At 46.7% G+C, this 19,934-nt stretch overlaps 1 protein-coding gene across 1 annotated transcript in view; it reads left to right on the forward strand.

Annotated features, from left to right (window-relative positions):
- Positions 1-19,934, forward strand: part of TGS1 (trimethylguanosine synthase 1) — a 1,067,587-nt gene that overhangs the window by 713,694 nt on the left and 333,959 nt on the right. The gene's annotated exons all lie outside the window — the stretch shown is intronic.

Consider the following 19,934-nt stretch of genomic DNA (forward strand, 5'->3'; position numbering starts at 1 on the left):
ACTGCCCTCCTTTGAGGAAGACATTGTGCACCTCCTCTCCACCAACACAAAGCCCTCTTCCGAAATCATTCTCTTGGGCGACATAATTGTAAGTCTAAACGACCCCATGCACACGCTCTAGCCAATGCCATTGAATCCCTAGGCTTTTCCCACCGGATCGCAAGGCCTACCCAAGATAAAGGTTGCACACTAGATTGGATAACAGACCACAACTGCAACACCAACATCCTTACCAAATGCCCCTTGCCTCTGATCAGACCACAATATTATCACCTTCTATATCACTGAGATAGCTCATTCCAAGGTCTTATCCCAACCAGCACCGGCCGCCCTCTCGAGAATCTCCCAGAACATATCTCCAGCCAACCTTCTCACCCTGATGCTACTAACAGCTCACTCATACGCAAACACAGACCGAACCACCATGGTCGAACTTTTCAACCAAACCCTCCATAAAGCAATTAACAAAGTAGCACCTCTGAGCATCCACAAACCTAAACTAAGTACCCACCTTAATTTGTGGTTCACCCCCAGTCTCAAAACCCTACGCTCCTCAAAAAGAGCATCGGAAACAACCTGGAAAAAAACACCTTCAGACGAGAACAAACAGCACTTCACAGCCCTCTCTAAAAAGTACAAACTTGATATTTTGCAAACCAAAAGCACCACCAACAACAGGAGAATTGAAGAAGCAAGCTCAGGCACAATAGAGCTATTGACCATAAAGCGCAAGCTTGAAACAATAGGTCTCCCATCTGATATCTCCACCAAAGACTGGTGCAAGGAAATCCAAAACACTGTCCTTTATAATATTTCTCTACTCCAAACCAAAATCACAAAAATAAACCTCCCGACAACCGACCAGCCCCTAGACCTTCAACCCTCCCTCCACTCCCAGGTTAGAGTTCACCCCGATCACAACCACAGAAACTACCAAGATTATTAAAGGACTGAAACCCTCAAAATGCCAAGGAGACATCTGTCTGGCTACCTTCATAAATGATTGTGCTGAAGAACTAGTCCCATTCCTCACGATTTTAATCAAGAACTCCTTCTCAACGGGCAATGTCCCAGAGATTCTTAAAGAAGCCTGGGTACTCCCACTCCTCAAGAAACCCACACTAGACGCCAACATTCCCACCAAGTAACATCCCACCACGACCGTACCCTTCCTCCTCAAAATACTCGACAGAGCAGCCTGTCTGCAAATCACAGATTATCTGGAACCCCACAAGCTCCTCGGCCTCTGCCAATCGGCTTCTGGCCCGGTCACGGTACGGAATCCGCCCTCTTGGACCTAAAAATCCCAATGACGAAATCAAAGACAATGACAACATGGCCGTCCTCCTCCTACTTGACCTCTCTGCAGCCTTTGACTTGGTCAATCACAAAATACTCTGCCAACATCTCTCCTCTGCTGCCCATTTATCAGCCAAAGTCATAGTCTGGATAGAATCCTTCTTGACTAACCGCACAATGAGAGTGTTCTCCACCACAGCGGCAGCCCTTTTGCACCAGTCACCTGTGGAGTATCTCAAGGCTCATGTGTCTCACCGACACTGTACAATATCTTTACCAAGCCCCTCTTTGACCTCAGTGTCCATGGTGTGACCTACACCAACTACATGGATGACACCCAAATCCTCGTACCCACCTCCGGCGGTATCGGGTAATATTATCCCCATATGTATGGTCGCCGTAAATAATATCGCCGGGAAAAGGTCGTGGCGATATTATATGGGTGACCATATATATGGGGACAGGTGCATGCAATAATTTCGCCACAAAAAACAGCCATTTTTCGGCGATATTTTTGCATGGCAAGATTTCTGTGGCAACATTATTACATGGAACCCCTCCGGCAACTATGACACGGATTCAAATGCCCTTAACAAACTATACCAAACCATCCAGGCCTGGATGGAACCACACAGACTATGCCTAAATGATGAAAAAAAGAAACTACTTCTCGTCCGTACACCACATCGGTTAAACACACTCAGTGGCTCATACAAAGCGTTTTCCATGGACAGGAATACAATCACTGTTGCCAAAGAGGTAAAGACTGTGGGTGTATACCTAGACTCCACGCTGTCGCTAACTAGACAGGTAAACGCTATCGCATCAGCAGCAGCACACACTGCAAAACTGATTAATGCCTGCAGGCCATTCCTATACACGGACAGCTGCATCACACTCGCTAGAGCCCTCATACTATCCAGGATCGACTACTGCAACTTCCTCTTCGCAGGTACCAATGTCCACAACATAAAGAAACTTCAGGCCCTTCAAAATAACGCTGTAAGAGCAGCTCTAAACATCTCTAAATAAGACTACATTTCCACAGCCAGACGAAGCATCCACTGGCTCCCGGTCCAAGAACACGTTTAAAACGCTAGCATTGACCCACAAATGAAGACTGCCCCCAGCTACCTGTCCAGAAAAACTTCAAGGCCCAATCCCCCAGACCTACCCGAGCTGCCTACTTGCATTTACTTGATATCCCTAGCTGCAGGTGACAGAAAGCAGGAGGAAGCAGCTTCCCGGTGATCGCGGCCCAACTCTGGAATTACCTCCCTCTAGTCCTAAGATCTGACGAATCCTTCTGGTCTTTCCGGAAAGACCTCGAAACATGGCTATTCTCACAAGACCCCCAAATTTAGCTGAACACACCAAACCCTACAACTCTCTGCACATCCACCTCCACCTTGTTAGATATCTAGCTTTATATAACTTGTTCGTATCACTTATGTTCTGAACCATTGTAACCATTTCCTGTAACTAATGTATTACCTATGACTGTAACCTAGCAAAACCACTGCCCCCATGTAAGCAAGCGCCATGGTGCCCCTGGGTTTGGTGCGCTATACAAATGACAAAATAAATAAAATAAGTACGTAAAGGGCATTTGTCTACAGAACCAAATTCGGGCCATCTCTTTTGATCCTTCAAATTATTTTACGGTACCACCTCAATTGGAGGGGATTCCTCTCATACCTCATTTCTCCCCAGAGAACATCAACTCACAGCCTCTGTCATCTGTATGGATCTTCTTAACAGACATGCACGTACCGAGGCCAATAGTTTTAAATGTGTAGCAGAACCCCTATCAATACATTTTTTACTCCTTCTTTGCCCAGGGCTAACTAACATTCCTGCCTTTATTGATACCTCTGTGCCCTAGGGCCTCACCAGAGGAAGAGTCTTCTCTGGGTTCTTCAGTGCCCTGCAGGTATTTGTTTGAGTCTATCATTAATGTTGTAATGGAATCTGTTATGTCAAGTCAATTTTTATGGAGGTTTTAGCTTCAGAGGTTTCAGATAAGGCCCTCCTGCCCTTGTCCCTTCTTCGGTACCAACAGATGTAGCTCCAATTAATGCTCTCCCTTCTAAGCTTCTGAGGATTGATGAATACAATAGTTCTTCAGAGGAAGAGGACACAATTCCTCTCCATTCTTCAAGGCAATTTCATTTAGTGCTGCCCAAAGCTATGCATGCCCTGGATGTGCTGCCTCCTCCTAACTTGCTGCTTCAGGTCTCTTCTCTAGACTTTCTTCCTCTACCCCAGATGAACCACCTCTGGTGATGGGTACATTGATAATGGAGCAGGCAGTGCAAAATTGCTAAATACTTCATTCAAGGCTCATAATAAGTAATTGGCTTGAAGATATGAATCCACCAAAAACTTGTTCTTCAACATTATGGGAATTCTCCTAGCTCAATGCTGGTTTCAGCAGCCCTAAGCAAGGGCAAGGGACTGATTCGGATACGGCTGCGTTTTTTTAACAAGGACATAGAAGCTTGGGAATCCCAGAACAAAAAAACTTACCAGAATTTCATGCTGGCACTCCGACAAATCAATGCTGCATCTGTTTTGGTGGGTTAAATCATTCAGAATTTGGATGCTAGAGAGAGATTTGGTGATGTACTACCTCTTGAGGTCCATGAAGAGTTATTTTGGTTAGCAGAGTGGAAAGAAGCTGCCTTACAACCGCTGCAAGTAATTTAAGACCTTACTGACATTGCATTATCACTTTGTATGTGTAGTGACGCTTAGCTGAATATTCTTCCCTGAATTCCGATGTCCAAGATAAGGTGATCGATATTCCGTTTGATGGGAAAATCTTATTTTCGAGTGGATTGGGTCCACTGACGTATTCCATATCTATGACAGGTAATCACCACAGCTGTGCTGCTTCGGAAACTTTTTTCGGCTCCTGCGTCGATGTGCCGTCGTCGAGGACCTCGTCCGACGTCATCCGATGTGATAAGTAGGACGCACAACGCCCGTAGCCTCAGTTCCGTTTTTTCCGCGAACGTGTTGCTTCGTGAATCTCGGTTAACGCCTCGACTCTTTGGAGTGATGTTCTTCTCGATTCTTCGAACCTGTTCGTTTTTGTGAGAATCTCCTTCGTGTGAAGATGTCTTCTACTTCGTCTTCGACCCCGCGTCCGGGCTTCAAGAAGTGCGGTGAGTGTGGGTCCAAGATGTCGGTGATGGACTCGCACAACGCCTGCCTCTGGTGCCTCGGGGAGGCCCACGACACGGATGACTGTATCGACTGCCAGTCGCTCACGTCCAAAGCCTTACGTGAACGTAAGAAGAAGTTGCCGGTAGGTCGGGTGTCCAAGCCCCGGAAGTCGAAGTCTGCGGGGCTTTCGACGGATGATTCGAGAGGAGACTCTCTGCGTTATCGTCGGAAGTCTCGTGGGTCTCCTTCTAGGAGTCGGTCTCGCCACTCCTCGGCCTTTTCGAGGCATTCTCGGAAGCACCGACAGCGGTCGTCTTCCAGGTCCTCTTCTGAGGACTCTGCCCGGCACGTCGCTTACCCCACCAGCCGTGCGACGCCGGAGGAATGGGCTTCCTTGGGGAAGAAAATGCTGGCGATTCTCGAGTCGCAGGGTACTAAGCCGTCCGCGCCCCCGAGTGTGGTCGGTCGTGAGAGGTCGAGAGACACCGCTCGCAAGAGTGGTCGGCAAGAGTCACGGGAGAGGTCCCGTTCGGACAAGGGGACTCGTACTCGACGTACCCGTTCCAGGTCCCGGTCCTCGACGCGTTCGAGACCGTGTGCACCTGTGATGTCTTCGAGGTAGACATCGATGTCTGAGGCGTCGACAGGCTCTCTCGAGGCTCCGGCTCAGAGGAAGTTGTCGAAGCCGTCGACACTCAGGTCGTCGAAGGACACGCTCGGAGCTCCGGCTTCGAGGACTGTGTCGACGCCGTCGATGCTGCCGGCGCTGCATCTGACGCCGGCGCCGATTCACTCGATGCCTTTCGAGGCCGGGGTGTCGGAGGTACCCCGTGGCATTGGGGAACACCCCCTAGGAAGGCTCTGGTTAAGAGCAAGCACTCTCGGGGGCCTTCTTTTCACCACCTGGAATATATTTCGGAGGTGGATGAGGATTCTGATGGCCTGGTTCCTAGTCAGGTTCCAGATGAAATTGTCTCGGGCCATAGTCAGTTTGACGATTTGAGGCAGTCACTGCATGATGCCAGTGGACTGGACACCTCTCCGGAGGTGGAGTTTTGTAGGCCTGAGCCTGGCTCTCATGCCGATTCCTCGTACCGGCGCCTGATGGCTAGGGTTTCCGAGTACTTGGGTTGGTCTGCTCCCCCAGGGGAGTTTGTGCAGGATGATCTCACGGACATATTCCCGAAGGGGACGAACGGGATGGTTTCCTTGCTATGGTCCAGGATGGTAAGGATGCCATGTGTGAGTCCGTTCAGTCGGGTTTGGACATGGCTGAATGCGTCAGCAGGTCCATGGCAGCGAGCACCGTGATACGCAGGTTTGCGTGGTTGCGGAAGTCGGGGTTTGCTCCTGATGTGCAGTCCCGGCTCCTCAACATGCCCTTTGACGGTGAACATCTTTTTGGCAGCAAGGCTGACGAGAGCCTTGAGAGGTTGCAGACCTCAAAAGCTGCTGCGAAGTCGTTGGGCGCTGCAGTTCGCCAACCTCCGCCTTTTCGTCCTAGCGGACAGCAATGGAGGGGTGGTTCCTTTCGCTATTACTCGTCCTTCAGTAAAGCGAGAGGAGCTGGCAGTCAAAGAGGCCAACGCAGGGGTACCAGAGGTGGACGACAAGGTACCCGTGGTGCCAAGGCCGCTCGGGCAGTTGCCTCTTTGCCCTCAGGTAACGCCGCAGCCGCTACCACTCAGTCATGAGGCCATGTCCCATGGTTCGCCGGTTGGGGGAAGGCTGGCACAGCATCTTGTAGAGTGGCGTGCCATTACTTCAGATGTGTGGGTTCTTGAGATCATAACCCACGGCTACTGTCTTCCTTTTCGGCACAGGCCTCGCGACAATCCACCGGGGAACCTCTCTTTGCAGAGTCCGGATCCGCTCCTTGCGCAGGAAATTCAAGCCCTGCTGGAGAAAGGCGCCATAGAACTGGTGCCTGTAGCGGAGTGCAACAAGGGATGGTATTCCCCTTATTTTTTGATTTCGAAGAAAGACGGGGGATTGAGACCCATCATGGACTTGCGCGGTTTGAACAAACTCCTCAGGAAGGACAAGTTCAAGATGGTTACTCTCTCTCAAGTCCTCCAGGCCCTTCAGCTTCAGGACTGGTTGGTGTCTCTCGACCTCAAGGATGCTTACTTCCATGTGCCGATCCATCCCAAGCACAAGAAGTACCTGAGGTTCGCGGTTGGCGACTCGCACTTTCAGTTTCGGGTCCTGCCGTTCGGATTGACCTCCGCCCCGAGGGTTTTCACCAAGCTCAGGGTGGTGGTGGCAGCGCATCTCAGGCAAGGGGGGATTCACGTCTACCCCTACCTGGACGATTGGTTGATCAGGGGGAGCTCTCCCGAGCAAGTCCTGGATCATCTGTCCGTCACCTGCCACTCCCTTCACAGGCTGGGCTTCTCCCTCAATTTAAAGAAGTCCCATTTGACGCCAACACAGCGGCTCCAGTACATCGGAGCAGTGCTCGACACTTCCCTGGGGCAGTGTTTTCCTCCCCAGGTGAGGGCTCTTCACATTCAGCAGATGGTGCACAAGTTTCAGCATGCCCAGACGCTCCCAGCGTTCGAGTTCTTGAGGTTGCTCGGCCTCATGGCATCCTGCATTTTTCTGGTGCCAGAGGCTCGCCTGCGGATGAGATCTTTGCAGTGGGCACTCAAGATGCAATGGTCGCAGTCCTCCGGCAGGATGTCGGACCCGGTTCAGGTGCCGCCCTCGGTCACCCGGGACCTTCTGTGGTGGGCAGTCGAAGGCAACTTGGTGAAGGGGGCTCCATTTTGGCTTCCCTGGCCGGAGGTGACGATCGTGACGGATGCATCCCTCACGGGATGGGGAGCTCATGCCAACGGGCTGACAGTCAGCGGTCGTTGGTCTCCGTCGGAGTCCAGAATCCATATCAATCTGTTGGAGCTGAGGGCCGTCAGGCTAGCACTGAAGGCTTTTCTGCCAACTGTGCGAGGAAAGAATGTCCTGATCCTGACGGACAACACAGTGGCCATGCACTACCTCAACAAAAAGGGGGGGGGCAGGGTCACTTCCTCTGTACAGGGAGGCGATGCAGCTCGAGTTCTGGGCCATCCAGCAGGAAGTTTCGGTCTCGGCAGTTCATCTGGCCGGAGACGAAAACGTGACGGCGGACACTCTGAGCAGGCAGAGCACGATCTCTCACGAGTGGGAGTTGGCTCAGGAGATTCTCCTGGAGATCTTCGCTCTTTGGGGGAGCCCTCAAGTGGATCTCTTCGCCTCCAGTGTCAACCGGAAGTGCGAGAGGTTCTGCTCGCGGGAATTTCCTCCAAAAGGAGCCTTAGGAGACGCGTTTGTGGTGGAGTGGTCATTCCCGCTGCTGTACGCGTTTCCTCCAGTCCCCGTCATCCCGCAAGTGCTGCGGAGGTTACGGAAGTTCGGTTCCCGGATGATCCTCATTGCTCCGGCGTGGGCTCGGAGGACGTGGTACCCGGACCTTCTCGACTTGTCCATCTGCCCTCCGTCGTCTTCCCTACCGAGACGATCTGCTCTCACGGGAGGGGGGTCAGGTTCTCCATCCAGAGGTCAGATCCCTCAACCTTCACGCTTGGCTTCTGAAAGGTTGAGGTATAAGGATTGGGACCTCCCTGAAGACGTGATGGAGGTGTTGCTCTCGGCCCGAAGGCCAGCAACAAAGTCTCTGTACCGTTGCCATTGGCGTAAGTTCTGCGACTGGTGCAGAGTTCAGAATGTGGATCCTTTTGCATGTGACATCCCCATGGTTCTGTCCTTTTTACTTTCTTTGGCCCACAGGGGCTTGCAAGTGGGTACCATTAAAGGTTACCTGGCGGCGCTGTCCATCTTTAAGCGCTCGTCTGAAGAGTGTTCCTACTTTAAAATCCCTTTAATTTCACCGTTTCTGAAAGGGCTCACTAATGTGTTCCCTCCGTCACCTTTCCTGGTGCCCGGTTGGGATTTAAACCTTGTTCTTAAGTTTCTTATGGGTGCTCCGTTTGAGCCTTTGCATTCTTGCCCTTTGAGGCTGTTAACTCTGAAAACTGTGTTTCTGGTTGCGGTTACTTCCGCTCGCAGAGTGAGTGAGTTACAGGCACTTTCATTTAAGCCACCCTTCACTGTATTTCATAAGGACAGGGTTGTCCTTAGAGTTCGTCCTTCTTTTCTTCCGAAGGTGGTTTCGGAATTTCATTTGGCCCAGAAGGTTGTTCTTCCGGCATTCTATCCTTCTCCGCATCCTGGTAAGGAAGAGGAGAGGCTCCATAGGCTTGATCCTAGGAGAGCTTTAAGCTTTTATGTTTCACGCATGTCCGGGTCAGAGTGGACGATCAACTCTTTATTGGTTACGCTGGAAAGCGTTTGGGACAGGCTGTGACGAAACAGACTTTCTCGCTGGATTATTTTGGCCATCTCGGAGTGTTACCGCTTGGCGGGTAAGGACCCGCCGGCTGGCTTGCGGGCCCATTCTACCAGGGGTATGGCTGCATCTACTGCCCTGCAGAGGGCTGTTCCTATTCGCAACATCTGTGATGCAGCCACCTGGGCTTCTGTACATACATTTGTACGTCACTATTCCCTCGATTCCATCCGGGGACAGGATCTGGCCTTTGGCAAGGCGGTTCTTTGCTCTGCTATTTGATTGGCAATTCTAAATTTTGATTCTAAATTCTTTCCCTCCTCCTTGCTCTGGTACTGCTTTGGGAGTCTGTCATAGATATGGAATACGTCGGAGGACCCAATCCCCTCGAAGAACAAGTTACTTTCTTACCTGGTAACGTTCTTTTGATGGGATGGTCCGACGACGTATTCCATATCGATCCCTCCCTGCCTTCCCCGCTGCAGAATTTCTTTTGCGATTGTAGCTTACGTTCCGCAAGGCTTTGTGTCTGACTGGCAGTTGACTGATGTCACATGTTCTGGGGGGAAAAAACTACAACTGAGGCTACGGGCGTCGTGCGTCCTACTTATCACATTGGATGACGTCGGAGGAGGTCCTCGACGACGGCGCATCGACGTCATCGACGCAGGACGCAGACGCTGAAAAAAGTTTCCGAAGCAGCACAGCTGTGGTGATTACCTGTCATAGATATGGAATACGTCGTCGGACCATTCCATCGAAAGAACGTTACCAGGTAAGAAAGTAACTTGTTCTTCTCTTTCAAAGAAAAAAAAAAGATTTAAATTCTAGAATGAAACCAACAGTGGTCCTCTTCCACCAAAAAGGACTCTTTCCCAAATGTGGGGCTGCATGCTTTTCCATTTCAAGCCAGGCAACATGCATTCTCAATATTAGTAAAGCGTTCCTCCTTTTACAAAGCCGGGTCGAGCATCACACAAGACTCTTGAGTGCTCAGTATCATTAAAGGTGGTCTGAAACTGAACATCCCTTCTTTGCCTCTGCCTTCCAACCAAGCTTTCAGAGATCTCCAGAACAAATAGAGAAGATTCAAAATCGACCCTATCTCGATGCCCCAGAGGTTGCTCCATTTAACAAAATCAGCCCAGTGTACCATTCCCATTACTTCAGAGTGCTAAAACAAAAAGGAGGTGATGGGCCCATTCTACACCCCTCAGAACTGAACTGAAAAAGTTTCTACCCTTGTAAGCCTTTCACATTATGACTTTGGCTCAAAACTTGAAATCCCTTCAGGTAGGGGACTAGTTAACGTAATTGGAGCTTCAGGATACCTACTTTCACATCCTTATTATACAGGACACTGTCAACTCACAAGGTTTCCTCAGTACAGTCAATATTATCATTACAGGTGCCTCTCATTCAGCCTGAATAAGGCCACCAGGTGCTCTCGGTCATGGCGGCTCACCTTCGGTTTCAAGAGGTCCACATTTACGCTTAATTGGAAGATTGGTTAATCGGGGCCACCTCTTTGGGGGAGAACTTGTCCAGCCTCTGTGGTGTGCAACCCCCTTCATGACCTAGCGTTTTCTATCAATCTGAAGAATTAATTATTTCTTTTCATAGAGGTTCCAGTTTATCATAGGGATTCAGGACACCTCACGGGCAATGTCCTTCCATCCATCAGACAGAATTCTGGCTGTGGGGCAGGCAATCCATCATTTCATCATAAGGACTCGGATCTAGGGCTTTTGGCCTAATGCATTTATTTTCTTTTTTTGCCAGCCTGGGAATGATACCAATACAGATGCACCTGCTGTCAACTGGGATCAGCTGTCAGAGCCTCAGTCCATTGTGGTGAATCAGTGATGATTCCTCCCAGGAACCTGGTCTGGGACCCTATTAATGTGGCCAGGGAAAGTGAGACGCTTCCTGATCTGAACCCTGGTGGTGGTGTCCTACCAGAGGATCAAGTGGTGTTTTGGGGGGATTTGCAGACCAGGACGTTTGTGAAAACCCCCTGTTTAACTTTCCACATAATCCCACACTTGTGATGGCTATTTGCCGAACTGCAGAAGTGGAAAAACCCAACTTTGTTGAAAGTCCCAGGATCTTAGAGGTACTAAGATGAGGACGAGGGCAAAAGAGGCATACAGATGTAGCAGTCAGGCAATTACGCCTAGTAGCCATTGTAACAGTCAGGCAATCAAGGCTAATAGCCCACACCTGAAGTCCATTACCGTACCTGGGAGGCATAAAAGGCCCCCTCGGGAAACAAGAGGAGAAGGAGTTGGAACGTGAACTGGAAGGCAGGCTGTAGCAGTAGCAGCAGAGGAGAAGCATGAAGCTGGCAAATCGCAAAGAAGTGAGAGCACAGAAAGGACGCCGGAACGTGGAGACAGCAGATTTCACCTGCAAGTTCTGAGAGTCCTGCGTCTTCTCCCAAAATCTTAAAAGCAGATGCTGTGCAACAGAAGACGTGCAGAAGGCAGAGTATTCCCCATGCAAGCCTTATTGCTGTGATTGTAGAGCTGTGAACGGGCTGGAAACTGAGGCCAGAAGGCAAGACGAGGGCCGCGGGGGTAAAAGAAACTCCCAATTGGAGTGGTTGGACCTGAAACACCCGTGCAGGGGAAGGGTACGGGTCCCCAGCGAGCCAGAAGTGGTAGAAGAAATCGGGGAAATCAACCAGTGTCTATGAAGCTGGTGAGCGAAGCACAGCATTCTAGTACACTGCAGAAGCCTTGCCGGAAACTGTAGCCAGCTCCTAATTGACTGTCCTATTGCTTAATGCGAGTGAAAGCGGTTTGTTATATGCAGAGACTTGTTAACAATGAAATTGTAGCACTCGCGTATGCTGTGAGACATCAACACTCGCGTGAGAAGCTAAAATCCAACCATTGCTGAACTATTTGAAGACTATTGCTGCTTAACAGAATGGTCGCCTGTCCCTAATTAGGAAGATGGAACTCACTCTACATCATTGCTGAATACCTAACTTTGACAATATCAGTTACAAGTTACAAAGAGTGAAAACTACGTCAAAACGAGAAAAGGAGGTCGCATGTGCCTATTCGTAATTCCAAAAATAAGTCAGATCTTCATCCTTTGCAGTTACACGGGAATACAATTCTTTATTCAACCCTAAATCTTAATAATCAACTTTAAATAGAGGTTGTGTTTTCACTTGAAATGCTGTATCTTACACTGTATCCGGAAATGACATTCTTTGCATTTCTACCAAGTAAAACGTCTCAACCCTTAAATAGATGAACAAGCATTACCCCTTTTTTATAGTGAAACTAGCCTTACCAAGTGTTAAAGAGCCATCCAACTATACTGTGAAGTTGTTAACAGTTAAGTGGCCTAACATACAAGTATACCCTTGTTACCTGAAGCTGAGTGAGTGCACCTAAGGTTCTGGGTAATTGCTTGGGCTGATAACTGGCAGAAAGTTGTGAGCAAAGCTGGGGAAGGGGAAATACATGCTTTTGAAGGATATTCTGAAGTTAAAAACATGTGGTGCCGAAGACTGCTGATGCTAGAGGGAAGTGAGTCTTATGAGCAGAAGCAGGTTGTTATGGTGTCAGACAACAGGAGAGGCAAAGAGACTGCTCCTTTTTGAGGAAGGCATTAAAAAGGAAGAGTGCCTTGCCTACCGGAAGAGGTTGAAGTGTATCTTGTCGAAGCCTGTCTAACAATATAAAGGTCAGAGCTGTGTTAGTAACACTTAGACTGTGGTGGTATATACTAAGTTGTCAGTAGATGTAATCTTGAAGTGGTATGAATCAGTAACGTACTGTGGGACAAAGGTGACCGTTCTCAAAGTAGCAACAGTAGAAGTATGGTTGTAGAGGTGGAAGAAGCAGCACAAAGACAACACCCTGACAAATATACCAATGTAAAGTTGTAAATGAAGAAGTCCTAAAGAATTGTGTATTATTGACTTTGGGAAATATTACACCTTCATTTGAACTGTGGTGAACTATTTGGAAGACTAAACAATTTATCATAACCAGGATTACCACTGGTGCTATTTTCATCCAGGAATAAAAGATTTGTTACCAGTAGATTTTGGTTTGATGAACTTTTTCGTTGACTCGGAAATTTCAAGAGCTGGTTGAAAACGTTTCTTTTGTTCAACATTTTGGAGTTGACTTTGATTGCTGGAGAAGAGACTTTACCCAGGACAGGAGAAGGTCATTCATATATCTCGCTCTTTTTCGTGGCCTGTCAAGTTTGGGAGTGTTGACTCATGAATCACATTCACCCTGTTTCAGCCCATCTAGAGGGAGAGAAGAATGTGAAGGTAGATACCTTGGAGCCCGTTATTGCACCACAAGAAGGCAATATGAATATGTCTGCCATCGTCCAGAGCTTTCAGAAATGTAGTGCCCTATGGTGGATTTGTTTGCAACTGACTGCACTCGTCACTCGGAGTATGCTTCTAGTTAGTGGAAAGAGCTCCATTCCCTTGGACGTGCCATCAGTTTTGACTGGTGAGGGAAGGCCTCTTTAAGCCCCTCACGATGACCACCACCACCAGCAGCAGCAACCGCTGCTTGCATCACCTCAACAAGAAAGTTTATTAGCACAGAATGAAAATGTAAAAGTTTCTTCAACCGCCAGAAGGCTTTTTAAGAACCTCAGCCAGCAGTAAGTATTCGGTAGAACCTGTAAACCTGCTTTTACTTTTTATATTTTATTTCTGTGGTGCCCTAATGTACTATTTGTGTTGATTTTTACAGTCTGTAGCTGTTGTTTAGTTAGACTTGACTTGTAGGAGTGTTTTGTTTTGATTGGGCTGAGCTGTATTTTAAATGCAAAGGCTAGTGACTTGGTAAGCTAGTTTCATAAACTACCTTTAAAGGGCTGTGACATTCACGAGACTAACGACCAACGAAAAATGAAAGGTAGAGACCATATTTGTTGTTGTTGTGATGCTCGTCATTATTTAATAGCTGAAGTATTTATTTGTGTAACTGCTACAGTTTCTGCCTATATTCCCTTCCAGAAATACTCACATTTGTTTATTAAATCCACAAACATTTTAAAGGGGACTGGGTAGGGGCTGTGAGTGATCTTGTAGGTGGAAACTGTGTGAGAAACCAAAGGGTGCCTCACCCGCTAGTCCTCCGGGACTTCTCATCCAGGTGGGCAGGACACGGCCATCGCTTTTGGATCGAGTTCCTGGGGGTGTACCAGTGTGGGAGGATCACCTGGGTGAGGTGTCTTCGGGGAGTGTGGGTGAGGCAACCGATGGCGAGATGCAGTAGTCCCCCCTCTTGTTTATCTGATCCATCCTATTTTTTTATTTCCTGCACAAACACTGGGCCAAGGAAGAGGGTGACTGAGAGCAACCAGACCAACTCTCTCACATCGCATTGGACATGTCCCATTAATCTGGTCAGGCACAGTCAGGCACTTTACTCTAAGTGCATACCAATTAGCTCTCCTCGCATGAATAAAATGCAACACCCAACAACACACTCTGAGCAAGGAGGAACACGAGTACAAGCAGAACTTTCCAGGACAAAGGCACACTTACTGGAGCAGTGCAGTGGACCAAGGGACGAGAGCAGCGGGCTGAAAACCCCAGGAGTTCCCTACTGGAGGTCATTACCGCCGACAAGCCACGAAAGACACGTAGAGAAGGCCAAATTCCACAAGTGAAGATTGAATTGTGTTTCAAGGATGCCAGCGACCCTCCTGGGTGAACGGCAGAGTTGGGGAGGAGTGGACAAGCCTGTGGTTCTAACCTTGACTCGTAAATTGGAAATAGCAAATGGAAGAAAGAGACGCACACAGCCGGTAAGTTGGCAAGAGACCTGAGAGACTGGTGTGTGTTAAAGCAAATGAAGTAGCAACATTATATCGCAGGTGAAGGCTGCACGGGTGTGAATGAGACGCGAAGAAAGGCAGACATGTGAGTGAACCTTTAAAACGAGGACAGCTGCGAGATCAGCGATATGAAGTAACGGAGTGGTCCGACGAAAGGAAGTAGCCCACTCGAACGTTGCTGTGAAAAGTACATTGTTTGAAGCAAGAGTAAATGTGATTTAAAGTGGTCCTGCAGTGGTCTGCAAAGAAAGCTGTGCACATTCAAAAGTCTTCGATGTCTGAAAGTGGTCCGAGCCCGACAGAGGGAGACCCGAAGTATAATAAGCTTGGGGAAGGGAGCCCACTTGCAAACTTATGTTGAATTTTGACATGAGAGGTCTGAGCCCGACAGGGGGACCTACGTGAACTGTATGGTGAGAGGTCTGAGCCAGACAAAAAGGGACCTACGTGAACTGTGTGGTGAAAGGTCTGAGCCCAGCACAGGGGAACCTTTGTGAACTTTGTGTTGAAGTACTATTTTTGAAAGACAAGAAAAGAGACTGACGTGGAGGGCCAGGCCGGCCTCGATCCACGTTTTGTAATGGTTTATAGCGTTGGAAACCAAGCCAGTGTTTCACATCCTGCCTACGGGGACAGCCTTACTCTGTGAGGTATAACGTGAGGAAGAGAGTTGGCTTATTCTTTTTGAACACTGATTTTACCTTTGAATACATTTATCCTCTTTCCACTTTTTGTATAAGAGATAGGGCAGGCATTAGGTTTTGTTAGCATAGGCCATTTTGATTTGACAGACTCCACTAGGACTGTTTTATCGTCTGATGGTCGAGACTACTCCGATCTTGGCTATAGGGCAAAGTAGGAGTTTCTCCACTCCCACCATTTTCAATAAAGGTTTTACAAATTGTACCCATTGTTTCAGTGTCCTACTTGTGATACCATGCCTCCCCTACAACTGGAACCTGCATTTGACTGGAAGCCAGTTGTCTGCTTCTGTATCAGGATGACGGATGCAGAAATCTTGGAGTCCTTGATAAGCAGTACCCTCAAAACCCAAAAAGCAAGGTCCCACCGGTTGAAGACAAACATCTCGATGTGACAATTCTTCTAAGGCTGGAGTGCTACAGGTGATCAACGGGCTTAGTTTCACTCTTGAAATTTGAAGGAGGTTTGTAGCCTTTCGGTCCCTGCTGTGCCACCCATGCTGTATGGTTTCAAAGGGGCCTAGGGATAACTGCATGCACCCTCTGGGAAAGCTGCCCTACATCCCCTCCAGGTCTTCCATGCCACCTTTTACATTGTTAGATGCTTTGACATGTCGCTGGGTCTTCCTGGGATGTTGGGCGTTCCACTCGGCTTCTCCGGAGTCCTACCTTCCCTTCGACTGTGTAACGGGGTTGTCGGCTGCTTTCCGCTTTCCTTCCTCCTCCTCTTGATGCTGCTGAACACTGGTATGCTCCTGCAGACCTCCCGATCATCAGATGTGGTGTACTGACAGGATCAGCGACTTAGGTTTGTATCTCTTGCATTCAGTGTGCAGCACACCTGCCGTCGTCCGCAGCTGCCTGAGAGACGGTGCTTAGACCATTGTCAGTTTTTATAAAATATGGCCAGCAGTGTCTTGGCCCATTGGATGAGTTTGTCGTCTCTTTCACATGTTTCATCTTCATTGCTCCACGGGTCCAACTCTTTCCAGTACTTGGATTATCTATGTTTCAGATGTTCTTCTTCATCTCAGTACTTTCCAGAATCTTGAAGTAGTCCAAGGTGAAAACCAACAAAATAAGTAACAATTGTCTTGAGTATATCAGTAAGAAAATAACAGCACGCGCAAATATCCAATCCCGTGCAGCGGTGCCAACGGCAATACAGATGTGATGAACACAATATTTTAGACTGTTTTCCCCATAATGGAGAACCATTAACCGGATGGGGAACTCGCACATTTGTACAGAATGCAAAGTTCGTAAAAATACATTCCAACATGTCCCGGGAGGATAGTTCAGCGGCAGCGTGCGCGTCTTGGAAGCAAGACGACACGAAGCAACAACAGGTTCGATCCCCGGGTCCGCGCTTAGAGACCTCTGGGTGTTTAAGCGCGTTATAAATACGTAACTAAGACCAAAAAAAAAAAAACACTATTACGCAACTAAGAAAAACAAACAATTCCTGTAACAGCGCCTCGATGCCTGCGGGCTGTGTGAGCGCTTTATAAATGTTAAATAAATAAACATCAAAAAAGGTAATTTAACATGTTGTGGGTCCCTGTGGTCTCCCGTGCTACACTTATAGCTATTTGCCCTGATGAAGGGCATAATGTCCGAAGTGCATAGGCATTTTAGCACACTGGCATAGGCCACCACAAAGTGGTCATACTCGTTTCATTGAAATACAGGGTGGATCTTGCCTCAACCTGTGTTTTGTGTTTTCCTAAAGAAATTAAATATTTCCATGGATGACCTTTCTACTCTTTAACCTAACATAATCTAGCGGTTTCGCTAGACAAAGGGTGTGCAACCTTCACTGCAGGCTTTTCTAGCCTAGGTCCACGGCTTTGACATAGGGATTTGTCACACTAGTCTTTATAAATAGCAAAGCAGTGACCTTTAGAGGTTCCCCATGGATGTAGGGCACCAAGACAGTTGTAAGGTCGGCTTCCCATGTCTCTGTTCCCTTTTTACGAGGAATTTCAGTGATCCAACATCTGCAGCGCTGTACGCAACCAGCAGTTAGAAGAAAAAGCCCTCAAGTGTGGTCGCATACAGTACGTTTCCGGAAATCAGAGGAAGGAACTTATTGTGGTTTCCTACCCCTCTCCAGGCTGCAATAATGAATATGGGCAGCATGACCTAACCTCCAAGGTAAGCGGTGGGCTTGTCACAGGCAAAAGGGTTTGGTTGTAAGGTGGCATAGCTTGGAAATAGGAACTCTAACACCAGTGGAATGTTTGGCGATTAAGGATGGTGTGTTCTTAGTTTTCCAGAGTCTTTGCAGAAATTTTGCAGTCATTTTGCGCTCTTTGTATCAGTTATTACGTGAGGTTTAGGAAAAGACCATTGGTAACAACTGCCATGGTTTTGTGTTGAAACTTCAGCTATTCCTTGATTTGATTGATGGATCTTAGTTGAATAAAGCGCCTTCTCAATATAGCTTTAACTTGAGGTCTCCATGTTGCAGTACCATTCTATTTTGTGATCCAATGTTAATCTTGCAGACATTCACCAATTCTCAGGCCGATGGCCCTATTTTCATTTGTTTTGAGTCACTTGTCATACACCTGCTGCTCTTTTGTCTGCCCTAGAGTTAGAAGATAATGTTTTGTTGATTGAAGTTGTCGTTGACTATGCTCCCGAGTTATATGCTTTTTATTCCCAATGTTCCTTCCAAAATTCTTAAACCCAACACAAGAGTCACCAGATCATCTAATACCCTCAGCCTCATCGTGCCCAGATTTACCGTCAAAAGAGCGGGAGGCTCGAGTTTCACGGTCCTCGCCCCTCAAGTTTGGAACACGCTGCCTCTGAATATTAAACTGGTCAAATCCTTCCAATTGTTTAGAAAACTAGTCATCAGCTGGCTACTGGAGAAGGTAACCCTTAGTTAGATTAAGCTTAGTTCTTATTGTATATATTGTACATACTCTGAAATGCTTCTTACTACCTGCCTGTACATACTATATATGGCATATTCCCGCCACATTTGTATAACCGCTTGTATACTGTAACTTTGTAACTTGTCCTAAGCGCCCATTTACCCCTGGGTCTGGAGCGCTATACTAAATAAATAAACAAACAAACAAACAAAATTATTTAAGAAACAAAAACAATGTGAGTTTTCAATCAAAAGTTTTAATACATTTTGTCTTTTAGTATAAGGTATTTAGTATTTAGAGTTGCAATGTACAGAATGCAAGATATATGAAGTCTTAATTCATCAGACCTGTGATTTACTTGATAATCCCAATTGTTCAGTGGTATGCAGTTTATCAATGAGAAATGCTGAAAAAAGAAACTTGTGTTTAGGCCAGTTCTTGTGCTTTGTGGCACGCAATTTTATTGTGTTTTGGTCTTATTTTTAAATTGAAAAAGTCTTTGTGCTTATCTTTTTGCTTTGAAATAGTTTCAGCTCACTTGAAAAAATGGATCTTCTGGAGGAATAATAACATTCTTATTTTCTTTTCTGATTGCTTGTATTAATCAAAACAAAAGATAGAAATTATAATTATTAAAGTGAGCAGGAAACCTTGGGTAATCATGTTTAGTCGAGTTTCCTCTAATACAATTTTGTTAAATAGACTGCACTTACCCAGCCTTTATCTTGTGAAAAATCCAATTTTCTATTTTTTAGATACTGGTTCCAGAGTTATTGCTGGTCTTTAATTGTACTGGTGATCAGCTAAAAAAGAACAGAAAGAAAACTATGGAGATGACCTACATTTTGAATTTTCATAGCTGAACTCAAAGCATTCTTGAGGAATCCTCCTAGGCATTTATTACAGCATTAGGGTTTTTAAAAAAAATGTGTTTTAAAAGTATTTGAAATGTGAAAAGATGACCAAATATATTTCATTACATTTCCAATTTTTGGATTCAGGATGGATTTGATTGATTGATTTGAATGCGACACATTCAGGCGTTTAAAATGGGGCCCTATTTTTACATATGGGTGTGATAACATCATCACGCATAACGTGCTGTGACGTCATCACATTTTTGTTTACTTTTCTATCGTTCGTGTCAAAAAACGTATGCTGAACCACAAAAAACATTATTTATGCAAATGATCGAATACGTAAACAGCAACTCCTCATGTTTAATACTCACATACCTAGACAAAAATATTCTCAATTTGGCAAACCCTATTGTGGCTCAACATAAACGTAGTCTAGCAATAAATTAAACAGTTTGACAATGCAATATGGTGGACACATAAAAAGATTCTGTTAGGAAATAAGGATTCTAATTTTGTTTAGATACAGTTTCTGGATGATGTAATTCTATGATGTGGTAATTAATTAAAAATTCAAAGATCAAAGAATTGGAATGATAATAGTACAGATACTAGTTCATCCACTGAGTGTTTTTACAAAAAAGACCAATACTCATTGTCTTGGTTTAAACCATTCTGGCAAGTGTCCATTAATGTTATCCATTTGGATTCTGTAGCCTCCTCATAGTGGTGGTCAATGTTCTCCGTTAAATGCTCTATATTGTGATGATTTGCAAGAGGGTGCTTTGAGTCTCCATTTTTAATTGCTCTCATATGTTCCATTATTCTCACTTTTTAGTGCTGCTAATAT

This window comes from Ambystoma mexicanum, chromosome 5q (assembly GCF_040938575.1).
Source record: "Ambystoma mexicanum isolate Mex_15411 chromosome 5q, UKY_AmexF1_1, whole genome shotgun sequence".
NCBI classification, from domain to species: Eukaryota; Metazoa; Chordata; class Amphibia; order Caudata; family Ambystomatidae; genus Ambystoma; species Ambystoma mexicanum.